Consider the following 20,966-nt stretch of genomic DNA (forward strand, 5'->3'; position numbering starts at 1 on the left):
AAAAAGAAATGAGCTACGACCTATTAAAAGACATGGAGGCACCCTGGATTCATATTACTAAGGGAAAGCCAATTTGAAAAGGATGCTTACTGTATGATTCCAAGTTTTGTGACATTTACGTTTTAAGTCATTTTAGTTTTGAAAAGTCAAAACACTGAATAAAGATATTTACAGTTGCTAGGAATTAAAGGTGGCGGGGGAGAATGAATACGTGGAGCACAGAGGAATTTTAGAGCAGTGAGATTTTCACTGGATATTAAATACTGAATGCCTCTCACTACATCTGTCAAAACTCAGAGTGTACAACACCAAGAATGAACTCCAATGTGAACTCTGGACTTTGGTGTGTCAAGGCAGGTGCACTGATGGTAACAAATGCACCACTCTGATGTGGGCACGTTGACATCAAGGGGAGGCTGTTCATGTATGGGTACAACGGGCATATGGGGACTCTATACTTTGCTCAGTTTTTCTGTCCAACCAAAAACTGCTCTATAAAATATTCTATCTGAAAGAAAAACAAAACTAAACAACGAGAACAGGAAATATAAAACAAATAAATAATGTCAGGTTGTGGGATCCAGACTTTATTCAGAGGATAATGAGGATCTGTGAGTTTCTAAAGTAGGGAGTAAGATTGTCAAGACATAAAATAAACATGGCTTTTGGGAGATCCGTAGTTACACAAGAGGCAGAGACTGTAGGCCTGGACAGAGGGAGGAGAGGGCAAGTGGGTCGTGGCAAGCATGCGAGCATAGAAGTCAAGTTTATCTAATTCAGATGTTGATCTTTGGAAACCTGAGTTATGCCCTATGTATATTAAAGAGAATACCTACTGACTTCTTCTCTCTCAGGGTTAGCTCTTCAGACTGCCTCTCACTTCTTCAGATGGAATTTTTGAAACTACAAACTATTGGTTTCCATATGAATTTATAATAGCAATTTTTGCCCAGGTAAGGGCCTTGAAACAGGCCTTGTCAACGGTTGTGTGATCAGACAATGAAAGCTCAGCGACTTTCCAAAGTTTTACAGGAAAGTGCAGTTTTTTTCACATGTTTTCCTACTCTAGACCCAAAAGGACTCTCAGCCAGATTTTGGCAACTTTATCTTGCCCAAGACAAACCTATTTCGATTCCAGTAGGTTACCCACCATTCTTGTTATTCAGTCTTAGTTTTACACGCCTTTATGCTTCATAAAATATTTAATACTCTGTGCATTTCACAACATTTTAATTTTTGAATATTTTTTTAATTCAGCTGGGTTGATATGAGTCGCATTAGTACATTAATTTTCACCTATCTTATATAGTTTTTCAATCTGTGAATGTGACAATTTATTTAATGATCATCATTAAATAAATGTTGAGGATCATTTAAGAGGTCTCCAATTCTTTTCCCCAATCATGTATAATCATATGATGAGCATTCAAGTATACATCTTCTACTGCACATATTTGAAAATTTCTTCAAAGTGCATAACTAGTGTTATGGTTTGAAATATGAGGTGTCCGCCAAAGTTCACATGTGAGACAATGCGAGGATGTTCAGAGGACAAATAATTGGGTTATGAGAGTCTTAATCAGTGAATTAATCCCCTGGTATGGATTAACTGAGTAGTAATTGAAGGCGGGTGGGTTGTAGCTGCAGGAGGTGGGCATTGGGGGCCTGGTGAGTGGAGTCTCTCTGCTGCCTGATCATCATGTGAGCCACTTCCTTCTGCCATACTCTTCCACCATAATGTACTGCCTCACCTTGAGCCCCAAGGAAACAGAGCCAGTTATCTATGGTTTGAGACCTCTGAATCTGTGAGCCCTTAAATAAACTTTTTCTCCTCTACAATTGTTCTGATTGGGTCTTTTAGTTGCAGCAATGAAAAACTGACTAAAAACACCCCACATAAACACCCCAAGGATCCACATCCTCCATCCATACCCTACCTGCCTATAGTTACCACCTAGTTAACCACTATCAGAGGATCAATGCCCTGATTAGGTTAAGGCTCTCATAGCCCAGTCATTTCACCTCTAAACTTACTTGTATTGTGTCACATATGAACTTCTGGGAAATACCTAATACTGAAACCACAACAACAATTAACTAAATATTGTCAATTGTCCACCAAAAAAGGAGTGTCCTCAGCTCTCTCAGTGTATGACATTTCCAAATTTGTCATATCCTTGCCTACTCCTTAGGAATCATTTGACTTTTGAGTCATGTAAGTATGATGGATATAGAATGATATTTTAAATTTTGTTGCTATTTTTGTTTCTGTACTTTCAGCGCGCTGGGGATCAAATCCAGGACCTCACATCAGCGAGGCAGCACTCTATCACTGAGGTACATCCCAAACCCCCTTAATATTATTTTAATTTATATTTTCCTGATATAGTATCATATGGTTCTCATGTACTTAATTTGACCATTAATATTTAACATTTATGAACAATAGTTTCATGTTTTCCACAATTTTTTATTGGGTTGTTTATCTCCTTCACTTAGATTTCTAGAAGTTCTCTATAAATTCTAGATACTTATCTTTTGTCAGCTTTATGCATTGCAAATAACTTCTCCAAATCTGTTGCTTGTCTTTTTACCTTGTTTATGATGCCTTTGGATGAACAGATGTTTTTAATTGAATTAATTCAAACTTATCCACTTTTCCCTTTACGACTTGTCCTCTTTTGTGTCATGTTTAAAAGAAAAACACTCCAAACCTAAGATTGTAAGTATAATGTCTTGCATTTTATTCTAGACATTTAAAGGTTTTACTTTGTACAGTTGGTATTTTGTGTACAACAGTTAAATTTTGCTTTAAAATTTTTCTCTTCGGATGGTCCCCCACTTAAGTATGCTCCTTTATTTCCTCATTAAATCTCGACTTGTTGTGCGAAATCTAATTCTCTCTTCCTTTATTGTGCCATCACTTAAAACTCAAGCCCATAGGCTCAGGATTCGGCTCACTGGTGGAGCACTGGCCTAGTGAGCATCTTCGTGTGGCCCTGGGTTTGATCCAAAGAGCATCACACACACACACACACACACACACAAACAAACAAACAAAAAACTAAAACAACAACAACAACAACCTTAAGCTCTTGCAGATAGCAAATATCTGTCATTGAATGGGTACTTAGAATATAAGTAGATATCTACAGTAGTAAAAACAAATAACCTAAATAAGTAAAATAAGTCAGAATGAACATGAGACCAGTGCAGCCTATCAAGGACCATGAAGCACATGACATAAAAGCACATGGCATACACAAACCTTGCCAAGTATTATCCTGGGAATGAGGGACCCAGAGTTGCCAGATAGGATTTTCATTTTTAAACTAAACCAGGACTTTTTATTTTAATATAAAAATCTCCTGATTTTTTAATGCTGTCAACAATTTGAAATATTTAAGTGAATATTGTGGAGATGTATAGTGAGTGATATATAGTCTAGAAAGGGTTTATAGACCTTTTTCCCCAATTATTGCCTTCTGTAAACAATTTCCCCCTAATTATATATTCATGGAATTAAATAAAATTTTATCAGATAGGATTGAGATTTGGTTATGGGACCATCTATCATTGTAATGTCCAGTAAATTTTACTCTCTGTCCCTAGAGCAAATTCTTGCCTTATTTAGAACCCAGGAATGGTGAGTAATTATTCTATAATTTGTAATTTTTTTGCTTAATCCAGTCAGGAGCTCTTTGAGACCAGGACTCTTACTCACATGCACACTGAGCCTACCACAGCCTACCAAAGGTATGGCATATGCTCAATAATTACATTCAGATCATTCGGAGGAAATTCTACAATATGATCAAGATAGTTTTCTACTTGCACAGTATCTATCATTCCAAACAGACCTCCACCCTAAGAAAATGGCAAATATACAAGACTTACTCCTGAAGTCAAGGCTGTGCCACTGTTAAATGGCTAAAATGCAGTCCTCTACCAGAGCTTCATTAGAAATCACCAGGCCCAAAGGCAGGCAGAGCCTTTTCCTAGTCCTCAGAGAAGGAACAAAGAACTGGGGAGATGTAGAGATGGATCTGGCCCATTGCCTTCTGGAGAGTCCAGTCTCCATCTAAGCATGCAGATGCAAAGTTTAGTCCACTGCAGTTTACTTCAGTTATATTCCTAGGCTTCAGTTTCTTCTCCTAGTCCAATTCACATGAAGCTCGTGGAATGATCTAGAGGCTCATTTCCCTGGTAAAATCAGCCCTGATGAGGCATCAGAACTTCAGATTCAAGTTTTGTATGTGCAGTGGGAAGTTTTCCTTTCAGATCTTCAATTTTTTTCATGTGCTAAGTAAGAATAGCCATAAGATCAACCCCAAGATCAGTGGTGTTCAGGCTGTCAGATAGGTGTGGAAAGCACGTACTTGAATGCATCAGACAAGTACTTGATTTCCAAATATGCACTTTAATGGCCAAATGACCTCAAAAATGTTATGCAAGCTTCTAGGCATTAGTTTGGGCAGGTAAAAAATATTGACAATAATAATTATTATTCACTGGATGGCTCTGAAGATCAAGTATGATCACACTGAACAACTCTATGATATGATTAGCAGAGTTAGTAGGTAAATCTGAACTTATATTATAAGAGGCCACAGACAAATTTTCATTATTGCAGGCTGTTCTGCTCTACTGACTCCACTCTGTCAGCATCCAAACCTAGGAATATTTTCTTTATTTGCTACTTAAATTTCCAGGTTCCCATGAGAGAAAAATATCCAAAGAATCTCTTTACCCAGTAAAATGTGTATAATTCTATACTCATTGGAAGCTATAATTCCAACTGTCTTCCTCATGATCCAACTGGGCAAGAGCCAAGGAGCTTAAAGTGAGCACTGCAAAGATATACTCCCTGACAGGCAGCAAATAACTCTACAGAGCCTCTCCAAGCACCTGTGCATGCACACACACACAGACAAAAAAAAAAAAAACAACCCCAAAACCAGTGAAGGAGAATTCCTGCATGCCTCTGCCTCTTCCTTTGTCTTTGTTTGCCGGGTGTGTAACTGTATGTACCTCAGTGATTATTTACCTTATGTTTTTTTCAACAGCTTTATTAAGATGTAATTTACAAACCAGGAAGTTCATTCTGTCAAAATTTACATAAATCTTACATATGTCACTTTTTATATCACTAATATTCTTTTTGTGTGTATCAGGCATGTTTACATGTGTAAACACACATCCATATGGATGCGTGTTTATTTTCTTACAACACCTAAGTCTGTGTGGGCCTGTCTGAGATCTCTTTCCTGTTACAACTCCCATGTCTACATATATCTGAGGGTGTGCTTGACTATAAGCCTATTCCTGAAGGCCTGGGAATGAGTCTGTGTGCCTGAGTGTGTGTGTGTGTGTGTGTGTGTGAGACAGAGAGAGAGAGAGAGAGAGAGAGAGAGATGCTGTAGATTGAACCCAGGGTCTTTCATGCACAGTAGGCAGGTGCTCCTTCACTGAACCACATCCCTAGCCCTGTTGTGTCAGAGTCAGAGCATGATCATGTTATGTGTTTGTATGTGTCCATATCAGTTTGGAGCACTTGTATGAACAATTGTGTTACAAAAGATAAGTTTGAGTGACTTTAATTTGGCCTGTTAATATTACCAAATTTTACAAACAGGCCCCATAGTAAAACGGGTCAATGATTTTTACATTCTGATTTTTTTTACACCGAGATCCATATGTCACTCCTCAAAATTGTTTTGAGAGGAGGATGAATTACCAGCCCTAGTCATCAGGATGTTTAATGTTTGTTCCTCAGGGATTTAATGGGTACCTTAACACATAAAAATGTTAGGTCTCTTCCATTCTGGAATCTTCCATGGTCTTTCCTTAAATTTGACATTAGGGAGGGAGGTTAATTTGAATATTTTATTTGATGTGAAAGAGAATTTCTCCTCCCCTTTCCTGTGGAGCAGGGAAGTAGCCCAGGAGTTGGGAGCTGTATGATAACAACCCCTAAATTAGCCCATGAAAACAACCAAAAAGGAATTCCCCTCCCAGCCCAGGTCTCCTTCCCTTCCAGCCAACACTCATCTCCTTTTATGAGCACATCTGTCTAATTAAGCAGATGTAGTGCTGCCTTAATTTCCATAAAAATTCTTCAGAGTCTCTGTGGGTGTTTGGCAAACCCAAAGAGGATTTATTAGTATAATAAACAAAGTGTTCTATTTGAAAAAAAAATGCATGTTTTTGCAACATCCCTTCCAGGAAGAGGGTCATGAAAGAGAAAATGATCTCACTTTGATCACATGCCTGTAATCCCAAGGACTATGGAGGCTGAGGCAGGAGAATGACAAGTTCAAGGCCAACATAAGCCATTTAGTAAGACTCTGTCTCAAAATAAAAAATAGAGGAGGGATGTAGCTCAGTGGTAGAGTACTTCTGGTTTCAAACCACAGTACCACAAATAATAATAATAATAATAATAATAATAATAATAATAATAATGTGAGTCTTATGAAGCAGAGAGGAGAAAGGCAGTTGCTAGAGGCTGAGAGGTGGGAGAAACAGAAGATGCTGCTCAAAGGGCACACATTTTCAGCTTTAAGATCAAGAAGTCTTGAGATCTAATGTACAGCGTGGTGTTGGATATGCTTATTTAATTGGGATGGTTAATGGACAATGAATATATATATGAAATCAGGACATTGGAAACTTACACTATATTATAATCTTTATCTACCAATAAAGTATCAATTTTTTTAAGATAATGAGAAAATGGAATAAGTATCTAAATTTAAAAATCTAAGAAGAAGGAAGGAGCAAACAAACCTCAGACACTTAAACCCTGAGAGTAAGAGAGATGTCCATGGACAATAACGTTACTTTATGAGAATCAGGAAAGAAATAGACCTATTGTGCAGCTGCAGATTCTACATGAAGTAAATGATGGGAGGGCATTCTGGAGTGAGAGAGCATTGACCTTGACCGACCCTGTCACCCTAGGCAGCACTCATGGATCTCTCTCTCTCTGGTTTGAGGACTTGAATTCTCACACAAATGAGGATTCAGGTGGATACACAGACTCTTGCTTATTGAGACAAGAGAAATATCAAATTCCCTAATATTCTGACCATCCACTACTGTGAATAGAAGTGCTCAATAAATATCTGAGGACTAAGTGACAGGTCTGGTATTAACACCTGGTGGATATGAAAGACTATCTAGAGGTTTTTCTCTTCCACAGAATGAAATCCCAAAAGCTAGAGAGAATATTCTCTTAGGTGTCTAAATTTCTCACAAGGGGACCACTAAGTGAAATCAGGTATTCCTAAAAAGAACTTCAAAACCCTAATAAGACAGAGGTAGAGGTAAAAAATGTGAACCAGGGTTTATTAGCCTGATTTAATGATGCCCATTTTTACAGAGTAGAGAAACATCTTCATACTACAGTTCAGTCTGGAACATCATATTTTAAACAATACTTGTTGGCTTCTAAATATAACTCAGTTAAAAGATTAGAATGGATTAAGATGATCACTAATATCTATTCGAGTAACCTTCTGTGCTATTATTGTGCCTTACATGGGAGGCCTCATTCTTTACTATTATTTACCTAGGTAGATTAGTTTAGTGTGATCGTGATTTTACAAATAATAATAATAATAATAATAATAATAACTCAAGAGGTTAAATTACTTGCCTAAGGTCCCATTGCTAGTGAGATAGAATTGAGAATTCTCACTCAGGCTAGTTGACTATAGAACTCATATGATTAAAAAAAAAAACTATACTTTTCTCACCTACAGTAGTACCAGTTGCAAAATACCATCATAAACATTGATATTGACTAACAGAACAATCACTGAACATAGTGGAGAAGCTTGGGGGGAAACTGCTTGAAATGTTTCTGATTCACTTTCTTAAACACCATGCCTCAAGATACTCAAGTAGAACATAACAGTATATGTGGGGTCTGTAAGGTGTGATATTGCAATGCTTAGCAATTTTTAAAACAGGAAAGAATGGCTTACTCACAGAGCTTTATGGTTATTCTTGAGAGTGTTCTGGGCTACCTCTGTCATTGTGTCATTCAGGAATTTAATAGATGTGGATGAATCTGTATAGTTAAAAAACAAGTCAATGATGAAATTAAGATGAATTCTCACTTCTGCCAACTCCCCAACTACAGGTGTTTTGACAATATTAATTGTTTACTCTTCTTGAAAATGTTTTAGAAGTGGGAAGACAGACTGTTGACCCCACTGATCCAAAATAAATTTCTAATAGAATGATCATTTTGTTCTTTAAACGGAAATCTAGAATGTTGCTCTTTTCTGGATCTTAGTATTGATAACATAGTTCCTAACCCTGTACAATCGTCTCCCTTAAAGTGCCTGCTTGGGGAAAGCCTTCATCATTATTTTGGCCTGTGACTTAGAGTGATAGACTTTGGAGGCATTGGGAGGGCTGGTTAAATTTATATTCTAACAACAGCTAATCTCCACATCACTGCCTATAAAAGAAAACAAACAAAAATCATACATAAAGGATTTTTTTTCTTGAGTTTTTTCAATATTTTCCAGAAACAACAAAGATTTTAGTATTTTCATGCAGTGTTATGCAGTTTTTTAATCAAGTCACTTTTAGAAATTAGCACAAAAATTTTCTCAATTGATCCTACTTTCAATTAGATCCAGCTTTTATCTTAAGGACATTTTCTGCTATCTCACACACATATTTCTCCCTTTCTTAATACCACTTGTGGCTCCTTGGCTTTAAGATGGAACATCAACATATTAATGAGCAAATTCCCTTAGGGGGGAAAAATGATGATCTTGAGACTATGGAGATAAGAAACAGAAACTTCTTGGATGAAACTTAGCGGGTTACAGAAAGTGCTTATCTGAGATAAATCATTAGATAAAAGATACCAACAACTTGTTGGGATGGGAAGGATCATGCAAATGAAGACAGAATAGAGTAGAAATGAGGAAACAGAGGCAAAATCTAAAAGTGAATTTTATTTTCTAATTTGAGACACAGTAGACCTTATTTCTATGCAGTCTTGTAACCCCAAAGAGCCTTAAAGTTCCTAAGAGACTTAGGATTCAAAGACACTTGAAGGCCTTTTATTCCAGTATTATTTTTTAATTATGCTTTGAAATATTCCTAGAGCAATTTAGCCCATGTCCTTTTAACTCCTGAAATGTTAAATAAATGGCCTTCCTCAGCAGTTCATTCTTTATTTAAATGTTACGAAGTTTCTTCTTTCTAAACAAAAATTTAAATGGAATTTTCAACAATGTAAACAAAACGAAACATTGTCATCTCATTAGTAATCAGATATGTGCAAATTAAAACAGAAAAGTGTCATTTTACAGCAAGGTGTATCCATGACCTAATCCCCAGAACCTCTGACTACTACATTATATGGCAAAAGGTGTGATTAAATGAAGGGTTTTGAAAGAAAGACTTCATCTTGAATTATTTGGGTGGGCCCTAAACACAATAAGACAAATGTTTACAAGATGGACACGGAGGAGAAGATACACAGAAGAAAAGGTGATGTAAACAAAGAGGCAAAGAGAAGGCAGAACCCAGGAGGTCCAGGGCAGCCATCAAAAGGTGAAGAGGCAATGGGTGGATTTTTCCATAGAATACCTGTACAGAGCATATTCTCACGGATAATGGACATCTAACATTTAGAACTGTTTAATTTAAGCCTTCGAGTCTTTGGTAGTTTGTTATAGCAGCCTTAAGATACTAATACAGAGGGTAAAAGACACTAATACTCTATAAATGCTAGTAAAAGTCTGGTTTGCAGCTGAAGAAAGGAAACACAGAAAAAAAGAAAAGAAAAAACAACTACTACAAGAGGAGGGCCAGTTATAGATGCTGAACCCAGAAATACATCCAAGGAGTATCAGGAACACTGGTCGACCACAGGCCCAGGGCCATGGTGTCTGCTTAGACCTAGGCTTAATTGGTATAAGTGAGGGTAGTTGCAGCACACAGAAGAAAACCGCAATATAGATTCAAAGACTAAGGTGTCAAGTGAAAAATACAACAATCGAGATGAGGCCAGCCTTTGATAGGTCATCAGAAGACTCAAAGACCTGAGGAAGGAATAAGCAGGTGTAAAGGTAAGTCAGTTATTACTACTCAAATTGAAATGGAGGAGACAGAGGAGGAAGAAGAAGGGAGGAGAGTGAAGGAAAAAGGAAAAAGAGCAAGGGAAGAAGGAAAAAGACAGGAAGAAAGGAAAAGAGCGAAAAAAGGACAGAAAACAACATAATTGAAATGTTCCTTCAAAGGTTATGGACAACCTATCTGAGCAATCCTATTCAAAATCATCCCAGGAAATCTGAAGCTTTAACCAATAATAACTGCTTTAAAAAATGAATAATGTCCATAATTTTTCAGCTGCCTTTGTATATAGTACATGCTGTTCATTTCCCAGTATTGTCAAGGTATGATTGACAAAACTATATATGTTTAAAATGTTCAATGTGGTGATTTGTATATATAAACAGTATGAAATACTTAACTATAATCAAGCTAATTAACATATCCATCATTTCACATGGTTAACCTTTCCCCCCACACCCCGTTTCTTTTTCTTTTTGCGCTAAAACTTAAGATTTCTCATAGCAAATTTCAATGCAGGATACATTTTCATTGAATGTAGTCATCATGATCTTCAGAAACCCTCATAACTAACAGTTTGTACCCTGTGACCAACTTCTCATTTCCTCCACTACTAGCCCAATAAATACCATTTTACTGTTTTTTTGTCAGCTTGACTTTTTTAGATATCACATATTGGTGATATCATGTTGTGACTATCTGTCTTTGTCTGGCTTATTTCACATAGCACAATATACTCTCATTTTAGCCAAGCTGTCACAAATGGCAGGGTTTCTATTATTTTTTAAAAAAACTGAATAACAATAATATTTAGTTGTATGTTTATACCATATTACATTCATCCATTCATACTTCAATAAGTACTAAGGTTGTTTCCAAATATTGACCCATATGGATAATGTCATTATGAACATGGGAGTGCAGAGATCTCTTCAACATGCAGATTTTATTTCCTTTGGATATATGCTGAGAAAAGGGACTGCTGAACCATATTGTATTCTACCTTTTTCATTTTTCTTTTTTCTTCCTTGTAGGATGTACATATTACTTTCCTTAATGATTGTATAATTTATACTCCTTCCTTAATCATTGTACCAACATTGCATAAGAGTTCCCTTTCCTCCATATTCTAAACAATATTTGTTATCTATTGACTATTTCTAATAGCTGTTTTAGATAACGAGATAATACATGATTCTTTTGATTTCCATTTTCCTGATGATTAGTGATGGTGACCAATTTTTCATATATTTGTTTGTCATTCTCATGTGTTCTTTGGGGAAATGTCTACTCAGGTCTTTTGCTCACTTTTTTGAGAGAGAAAGAGAGAATTTTTTAATATTTAGTTTTTAGTTTTTGGTGGACACAACATCTTTATTTTATTTTTATGTGGTGCTGAGGATTGAACCCAGCGACCTGCACATGCCAGACAAGCGCGCTACCATTTGAGCCACATCCCCAGCCCATTTTGCTCATTTTTTAATCTATTTGCTTTGTTTTTGAGTTGCGTGAGTTCCCTATTTATTAACACCTTATTGAATACCTGGCTTGCATATATTTTATACCATCTCATAGGGTGCTTTTGCCTTATTTTTATTTTTTGAGATAGGGTTTCATTGTGTTTCCTATACTGCTCAGGCTGGTCTGAACTTGAGATTCTCTTGCCTCATCCTCTAAATAGCTGGGACTACAGGCACATACCAGCATGACCCAGCACCTCTGCATTTTATTTCAAGTCTTTAGTTAGATTAAGCAAAAGAGAAAACCTAAAGAGAATAAGAGATTAAAGAGGAGACATTATAACAGACATCATCCAAGTACAAAGAATTATAAAAGACTTTGTTGAACAATTTACAATAAATGAATTGGTAATCATTATGGATAAATCCCTAGATACATGCAAACTAACAAGACTGAATCAGTAAGAAATACAAAACTGAACAAATCAATAATGAGTAAGGAGATATAAGCAGTGATAAAGAAGTTCTCCCAACAAAGAAAAGTCTAGGACCATATGGTTTCACTGGTAAATTTTATCAAACACAAAAGTAAGAATTTATGGCAAATGTTAAATTCTTTCAAAAGACTTGAAGAGTGTAGTACATGCCAAACTCATTTTACAAAGTCATCATTGCCACCATACCAAAGTCTGATAAATACACTTAAAAAAAAAAAAAGATTGTAGGTCAATATCCCTCATGAAACAGAAACAAAATTCCTTAACAGACTACTCTCAAACTGAATTCAATAGAATATTAAAGTTATCATAAACCATGACCAAGTGGGGTTTATCCTTGCAATGCAAGGAAGGCTCAATGTAAATATATCAGTGTATCTGACATACCACATTAACAGAATGCATAAAAACATATGATCCAGGGGTTGGGGTTGTAGCTCAGTGGTAGAGCACTTGCCTGACATATGTGAGGCACTGGATTAGATCCTCAGTACCACAGAAAATAAATAAACAAAATAAAGCTATTGTGTCCATCTACAACTAAAAAAAATTTAAAAATTATATGACCTAATAGATGAAGATAAAGCAGGTAATGTAACTCAACATAAGAGATTAAAGAGGAGACATTACAACAGACATCATCCAAGTACAAAGAATTATAAAAGACTATCCTTTCATAATAAGAATTCTCAAAAAATTAGGTCTAGAAAGAATGAACTTCAACATAATAAAGTCCATTTGCTCTTTATATTTCATTCTTTGTTTTATTTTTTAAAAGAGCGTTTCTATCACAATTTCTTTGAGGAAGATATGTTAATTTCTCAGAAGTCTTTGATTTGTTTGATCATACTACAAAAAAGTTATATATATATATATATATATATATCCACTTTAATGTTTATAGCATAATTTGGAAATTATATTGGAATTATAGCATAATTTCCAATAGCCAATTATGGAATTAACCCATATCAATAGATGAATGGATCAAAAAAATGTGATATATATACACAATGAAGTTCGACTCAGCCATGATGAAGAATGAAATAATGGCATTTACCACTATCCAGTGGCCTAGAGCAACCAAACCCCAGTGAATACTCCAAACACTACAGGTAACGACGTGGGGCTCAGTGTCATTTATGACAAAATCCATGACTTGACATGCTAGTGGACATTATATTTTCTCTTCTGAACACTGTCACCCAACATTCAAGGGATGAGGTGAGGGCAACGTGATCTTAAAGGGGCACACATGAGGGACATTCACAGTCAAACCTGCCAGGTAAACCTTTACCTTGTTCAGGAATGAAGATGAGAAGAGGCTAAGAGTCTAATACAATCATCACAAGAATCCCCTCACATTACAAAGATTATAGAAGACAACAGTTTGGGTAGCTGATGAATTATCTAGTAGAGATGGTTTATAATAGTGTCAGGACTCTTCCCAACTTCCAATAACCTCCCCACAGATGCTAAACTGAAACCAATCAAGAAAGTCAGTCTTAGGACCTAGAAGCATTTCACTATAAATTTTGACTATAAAAAAGAAATGCACACTTGTGTTTTAGAGTTTAAATTTACTCAGGAAGTTGAGGCAGGAGGATTGCGAGGCGAGCCTCAGCAATGTAGAGAAGTCCAAAGTGACTTAGCAAGACCCTGTGTCAAAATAAAAATAGAAAATAAATAAATAAATAGGCATGGGAATGCGCCTTACTGGTTGAATGCCCCTAAGGTCCATCCTTGGTAACAACAACAAAATAAATAAATATATATACATACACATACACACACACACACACACACACAAAAATGCTTTTCTTACCTTCCCTTTTCTCCTCCTATGGGTCTCGTTCTCATTCTGATATTGGATGCTACAGGATAAGTGATGATCTCACACAGGGATGGAAACCTTGAAAGTTCAGAAAAGTCAGAAAAATCTACTGAACATATACACATCTGAGCACAAAATCATGAAGATAATTTAATGCAAATCTCACCTGAAACTAATCAACATTCTTTTTTTTCTTTTCTTGCAATGAAATCAAGTTTCTTTCCCGATTCTATAGCACAAAACATTCATATTTAATCAGATTCTTCTAATCCTATGTTGTCAGATGCAGGCTTGCAATAACAGTATGCACTTGGATATTCTCCCTATTTCAGGTTTTCTACATCTATCACTTCCAACAGGTCTTCCCTGGCTCTCCCTGCACTTGCCTCAGAAAAGTTTGCAGGCTTATCCAGGGATACCAGCTAGTGAGTAGTAGGGTCTCAGATTTGAATAAATGTCTAACTACAAAGTCCATTGAAGGTCCTAACTCTCTCATCAGCAATAACATTCTTCTTGCTCATAGTGAGAGATAGAGATGTAAATCCTAAAACCAGTTAGTTTGAGTGCAGAGTCAATGCCATTTATGCATTAGATTTCTAGAGTCTGCAGAGAGCTCACTAGAGTGGTTGTTCAGGCTCTGGTGAATGAAATTTACCTGCTTTCACATAGTCTTCACTTATAGGTATTGCGATGTTGTCGAAGTGCATAGAGGAATCCTGTAGAGAAGATTTAAAGAAAAAAAAAAGTCATTCTTAGTACCTCACAGTAGCATCTCTATAGATGGCCAACTAGCGGCTTTATTGGCAGTTTCAAAGCAACATTTTGGACATGCCCCAAGCAAGTGATTCTCTGAAGTGAGATTCAAAGTCCAATCAAATTTATGGGGCAGCTTACACGTTGACTTCACTGTGACATGTTTGTGTGAAGAAAGCATCAAGAAAATAGCTCTCTTACATTTATTCCTGGCAAGTGTTAGCTCTTTACCAAGCGCCAGTTATTTTCTGGAAGACACAAGTTGCTGGAAGATCCTTCTTCAGGAGAAAATTTAATTCCTTTCCTGTGTGGGGTACCTAAGCTCCTTCTCTAAAACTGACCCAAGGTCAAAACACATTTTAAATCATAATCCATAGGGTCCACTTCCAATAGTGTGCAACTCTCTGAGGATATGAGCTATTATATCTGCAGAGTACAAAGTAACTTGAGTAAGGATTTAACAAATTTACTTAGAAATGTCATCAGGAATGTGATACTGTTACTGCCATAAAATTTAGCTATCTCATAGGAAAATGACCTAGCAGGAAATTTACATAATACTTTCAATTCCTCATCATCCCTCTAGCATCACCTCAATTAATCCTTCTGGTAGAATTCAATGCATCCATTATTTAACCTTTAGAAGGATTAATATGCTCCAAGGATATTTTTCAATTAAAAAATATGGATCAAACCAATCTGCTCAGTGGTGGCTTTCAGCTCAATATTCTGACTGTACTCTTTCCTTCTCATTTTACTCTAAAGACTGACTTTTTATAGCCCATTTCACAAATTCTATTTCATTCTCCTGAAGGAATCTCTCCCTTTTCTAAACTCTGCTTGCCCTTTGTTTATTCTTCTTCTATGCCATTTATAGCCTGCCTTGCTTTGGAGATGCTCATTCTGATAGACTGCAGATCCATATGTAAGCTTTTGTGCTTCATTTAGTTTTGTGGCTTCTTCCACACCTGGATGATCCTGACACAGAAGTAAGTCAATGTAATCTTATTAAATGAGGATATGTTTCCAGAACATAGTACTTTGATAGCTAGCATCATTTAGGTGATCAAACATCACCCATACAGTCTGAATAATAGAAAAAGAAAGTTATAAAAGCATAGACTTTAATAGCAGATCGCCTTTAACTTACATTCAGCTTCACTGATTACTACCTGAAACACCATGAAAAATAGTTTTAAACTCTTTAAATCTCAGGTATTCTATCTGTAAAATAAAGGATATTAGTGCATATAATTTTATGGTTCTTGTGAAGAATCACAATACCCGCTATATAATAATGACCAATTAATGACCAATACATATTTGTTATTTACAGCTCTCTCTCTCTCTCTCTCTCTCTCTCTCTCACACACACACACACACACACACACACCCCAGGATAATCTAGGGCTGTTGCACTTTAGAGCCTGGACTTTGTGACTCTGTGCTAGTGATATTGGCATCACCTGACAGATTGCTAGAGATTCAATTTCTCAGCCCCTACCTCCGCCTGCTAATTGAGAATCTCTGGTCATGGAACCAATAATTTATTTTAAAAATTCTGTAAGTGATTCTAGCAAACAGTGACATTTGAGAAGTCACTCAAATCTCAGTGGCTTGAAAGGCTTTTTTCTATTTCATAGTGTGTCTATTAGCTGGGAGCTCTACTCGAAGTCAGTTTTAGTGAGAGGCCCAAGAGGCAGAACCTCCTCTGCACACACACCGGCATGCAGGCGCACACACACATATATACATGTACTGTTTGGCTCAAAAGCTACACTTAAATTTTAGTGAAGTACTACAATGTCCCCAGAAGAACAGGAAGAAAAGGATTCATTATAAACAGCCTTGGTGACAATCATAGCCTTTGGATTCTTCCTGTGGTGGAAATGGGGGTCCTGGTTAAAACAAACACAGACATATGCACCTTGCCTATTAGCAGGGAGGAGATCAGCCACTTCCATTCATGAAGAAAATTGACTAAAATATTTCTGCTGGTAACATTTAAAAATGGCACTTTACCCAAATGTCATCAAGAAGCTAAGTTAATGAATTCTGTTTTTTCAACCTAAAGTCTTTCTTTTATAAGCCTTTAATCCTCCAAATTTAATCCAGCTTGCTATTTTTTGTGTGTATTATAAAATGGTACCTGGTATAATCTGAAATATTATATACAATGTATAAATATTACTATGTAATATATACACAAACATATGTATATGCATATATGGATATGGATATATGTGTAAATATATATTTCACACACACACACACACATATATATATATATATATATATATTCCAAGACCATCATAACCTCCAGGCACTTTGTGGTACATAAACATATTTGAGCAGCACCTATAATATCCCAACTGTTCAGTACCACCCCACTCACAGAAGCAGGACATGAAGAAGTAGTAATAGAAGTGCCAACTCATTATCATTCTATAAGCACATACCAAGTTATGGGACCACAGCCTGTCCTTGGGCAAATTGTGTCTTGCAAAAATAGTAACACGCTAAGGGTATCAGCACATTACCATGTGATTTTATTAAGAAAATCAATCACATTATCAGCAAAGAGGTGCCTATTTTTCTAACAAATCAGTGTATCATCACCATATTATGTCAGAGATAAATAATCTTAAAGGGCAAGCTTTTATTTATTTATTTATTTTTAGCCAAACAGCATAAAGTCAGCTTAAAGCCTAGAGGTAACCTGTGTGCTTTCTCACAAGATTCTTCTTCAGACAATTTCATGCGCCAACTCTGATTCATAACTTATCTATATTCTAGACAAAGAAATAAACAAAAACCACAAACACCTATTTAGAGAAATTGAGCTTTGACAAATTGGAACTCTTAAAATAAGAGAAAAGCTGAAAAAGGAAAGAAAGTCTCAATGGAAAATTCAACAAGTATTTCCATTAGTGTCCAAATGTTTCTCAGCTTCCCTTCTCTGCTGATAGGTAAGGTAGGTGTCTGAGGTGCGATGGTAGCTCCAGTATGGGTGGTAGACTTGTTGGCTGGGCAAGCTAATAATAAGATGTCTCAGACCCTCTTCCAGCCTTTCCACCTGCTGAAGCCTGGCCCCCTCTGTCTGTGCACACTTCAGGACTCGCTGATTGGGAGAGATCTGGGTTCTCTCCAATTTCTCCAACCTGGGCTGCCCCCAGGAAAATGCTCCTAGTCTTAGGCTTCCCACTGGCTTGCCAGGCCCAGACTGGCACACTCAGACCCAGCTGAAATCTGATGGATTCAAAACATAAAGGGATATTTTTTGTATATTCCTTCAAATTGAAATAGCTGGACAGTGATAGGATTTTGATAAGTGAGAAAATTAGAGTGCTGAAGTTCATTCAGGTCTATAGCAAAGTCTGCAATAAAATATAGAATAATCTAATGAACAGGGACTTTTGGATAAAGTTCCTAAACAGCTGGATCCATGGCAGTTAGGTGAAAGTTTGGGGAAAGGATTTTGTTTTAATTTTTAAGCCACCTTTCCAACCCCTGACTGTTGTATGTGTTTCTTTACCACACTGAGCTCACATTTGGACAAATGGCTGCCACTTAGTAGTCAATATGTTTTCTCTTAAACCGACCACATTCTTTATTAATTAATTAATTAATTAATTAATTTTTTGGTACTAGAGATGGAATTCAGGTAACTCAGAGATACTAAACCACTGAACTACATCCCCAGCCCTATTTTTGTCTTTTATATAGAGATAAGGTCTCACTAAGTTGCTAAGCACCTCACATTGCTGAGGCTGGCTTTGAACTCATGATCCTTCTGACTCAGCCTCAGTTGCTGGGTTTATAGGCATGCACCACTGCACCTAGCTCCTACCACATTCTTAAAACAATAGGAGTTTAAGATTTATGAGGATCATACTCAAACACATATGGTAACTAAGTGTCTGTGCTAGCATAAATTAATAAAGATATTGTGCTAGGTGGCTTTATTGCAATCACCTAGCAAAACAGAGATTCTGGCTCCCAATAAAAGAAATGAAATCAATATGTTGAAGATGAACTCCCATATTTACTGCCACACTATTCACAATAGTCAAGTTATTGAATCAAACTAAATACCCATCAACTAATGAATGAATAAAACAATGTGATATATATATATATATATATATATATATATATATATATATAATATTATGAGATATATATGTAAATATTAGTATAATGTATGCATATATAATGTATATGTGTGTATATATTAGATAGATAGATAGATAGATAGATAAAATGAAAAAATATTCACACAGGAAAAAGAATGAAATCTTGTTATTTGAAAAAGCATAGACAGATACATTGGAAGACATTATGCTGAATGAAATAAGCCAGAAATGGAAAGACAGATACTGCATGAGTTCACTCACATGTGGGAGCTTAAAAATGTGGAGCTCATAGGTGTTGACTAGAATAATGGCTACCAAACCAGGGCAATAGGGAGGGAGAAGGGAGAATGGGAAGAGGTTGGTCAACAAGTATTGTGTTGTGGTTAGACAGGAGTAATCTCTGATGCATTAACCAACAGGAGGGTAAATACACTTAATAGTAATGTGTTATATACATATGAATAGTAGAAGAGAGGATTTTGAATGTTCTCCATATAAAGAAATGGTAAATGTTTAAGGTGACAGGTATGCTAATTGCCTTGATTTGTTCATTACACAATGCATTCATGAATCAAAACATCTTATTTTACTCTATAAATATGTACAATTTTTAAGTGTCAATCAAACATAAAATAAGACTACTATGATGCAGTAGCATTCCCTGCTTTCTGCCTCAGTGACAAATATTTCTGTTGAACTCTCTTCCAAGGTTAACAACTGCTCAGGGAAAAGAAGAAAAAAAGAACGAAACAAGATGTCAAATACTCTGCTAAATAGCCATCACCTCTTGACCTCTTGAGTAGATCCTAGTCCTCTCATGGGAACAAACCAATCAGGTTCTGGGGAAAGGGCTGTTTGGGGAATTCTTAGGGAGATTCCAATTCGGAGAAAAAAAAAATATGAGAGCTTGACTGCAGGAAACTCATGCACAGCTTCAAAAATGGAAGCCAAAGTCTTTCAAAACTGCTAGTCCTTCTTTAAATACTTAAGTCACTTTTTGGAAATTTTACTTTTAGCGTATTCAAGATTTTTCCATACACTGAATAAGCATGTAAATCAACTCTTTTTATTACCAGGGAAAATCAGCACAAGAGGGAAAAAAGCAGAGGAGAAATGGAATTCCTTCTAGAAATGAAGGGTCAGGACCACTACACACTGCTGATGAAAGTTGTGACCCATGTGGTTCTGGTCCAGAACACCTTCATGCAGCCACAGAAAAATACATACTCCAGACATGCAAAAGTAATTACTAAATAAGCTAATCTCTCTCTCTCTCTCTCTCTCTCTCTCTATATATATATATATATATATATATATATATATATATACACACACACACACACACACACACACACACACAAACATGCATATACATATATACATATTTTATAAAGACTGCTTCTACTTTTTTTTTTTAGTTGTAGATAGACACAACATCTTTATTTCACTTATTTTTATGTGGTGCTAAGGATGGAACCCAGTGCCTCACTTGCTAGTTAAGCACTTTACCACTGAGCCAACCCCACCTCTCTCCATATATTTTGGGCAACTCAAAACAGGGAGCAAGTGTAGGAGAAGAAGATTATCATTAAACAGGGACGAGAGGTGGGAGGGAATGGGACAGAGAAGGGGAATTGCACGGAAGATGGAAGGAGGCCCTCATTGTTATACAAAATTACATATAAGATGGTGTGAGGGGGAAGGAAAAAAACAGAGAGAGAAATGTGTTACAGTAGATGGGGTAGAGAGAGGTGATGGGAGGGGAGGGGAGGGGATGGGGGGATAGGAAGGGCATCAGAATACAATAGACACTAATATGGCAGTATATATAAATGTGCTGTATAACCAAAATGATCCTGCAATCTGTACACGTGGGAAAATAAGAATTCATACCCCATTTGAATCAAATATATGATATGTCAAGATCATTGTAATGTTTTGAGCAACTAATAAAAAAGCCAAAATAAAACAAACAAACAAACAAAAACACCTACTCTAATAATCCCTATTCCACACTGTATAAAAACTCCTGTATAAAGCCTCCAACTCTGTAAAACTGCATAGCAATCAAAACTCTAGACACAAATAAGAACTAACAATAAAAAAGAGAAAAAAGAAATAAAGAGATCCCCCCCCCCCGTTTTAACCCTGCCATTATCTTTCTCTACTTCTTCTTTGG

The 20,966-nt window shown here is 36.4% G+C and overlaps 1 long non-coding RNA gene across 4 annotated transcripts in view; it reads right to left on the bottom strand.

The window, feature by feature from the left end:
• Positions 1–20,966, bottom strand: part of LOC107149875 — a 528,547-nt gene that overhangs the window by 66,564 nt on the left and 441,017 nt on the right. For 3 of the 4 annotated variants that reach the window (XR_007349161.1, XR_007349163.1, XR_007349165.1), the window contains exons 16-18: positions 14,554–14,614; positions 14,065–14,127; positions 13,890–13,976 (exon numbers count right to left, since the gene is read on the bottom strand). This is a non-coding gene — a long non-coding RNA (uncharacterized LOC107149875). Of the gene's footprint in view, positions 1–7,881; positions 8,078–13,889; positions 13,977–14,064; positions 14,128–14,553; positions 14,615–20,966 lie in introns of those variants that run through there. The other variant, XR_007349168.1, reaches the window with a different exon arrangement.

This window comes from Marmota marmota, unplaced genomic scaffold (assembly GCF_001458135.2).
Source record: "Marmota marmota marmota unplaced genomic scaffold, marMar, whole genome shotgun sequence".
NCBI lineage: Eukaryota > Metazoa > Chordata > Mammalia > Rodentia > Sciuridae > Marmota > Marmota marmota.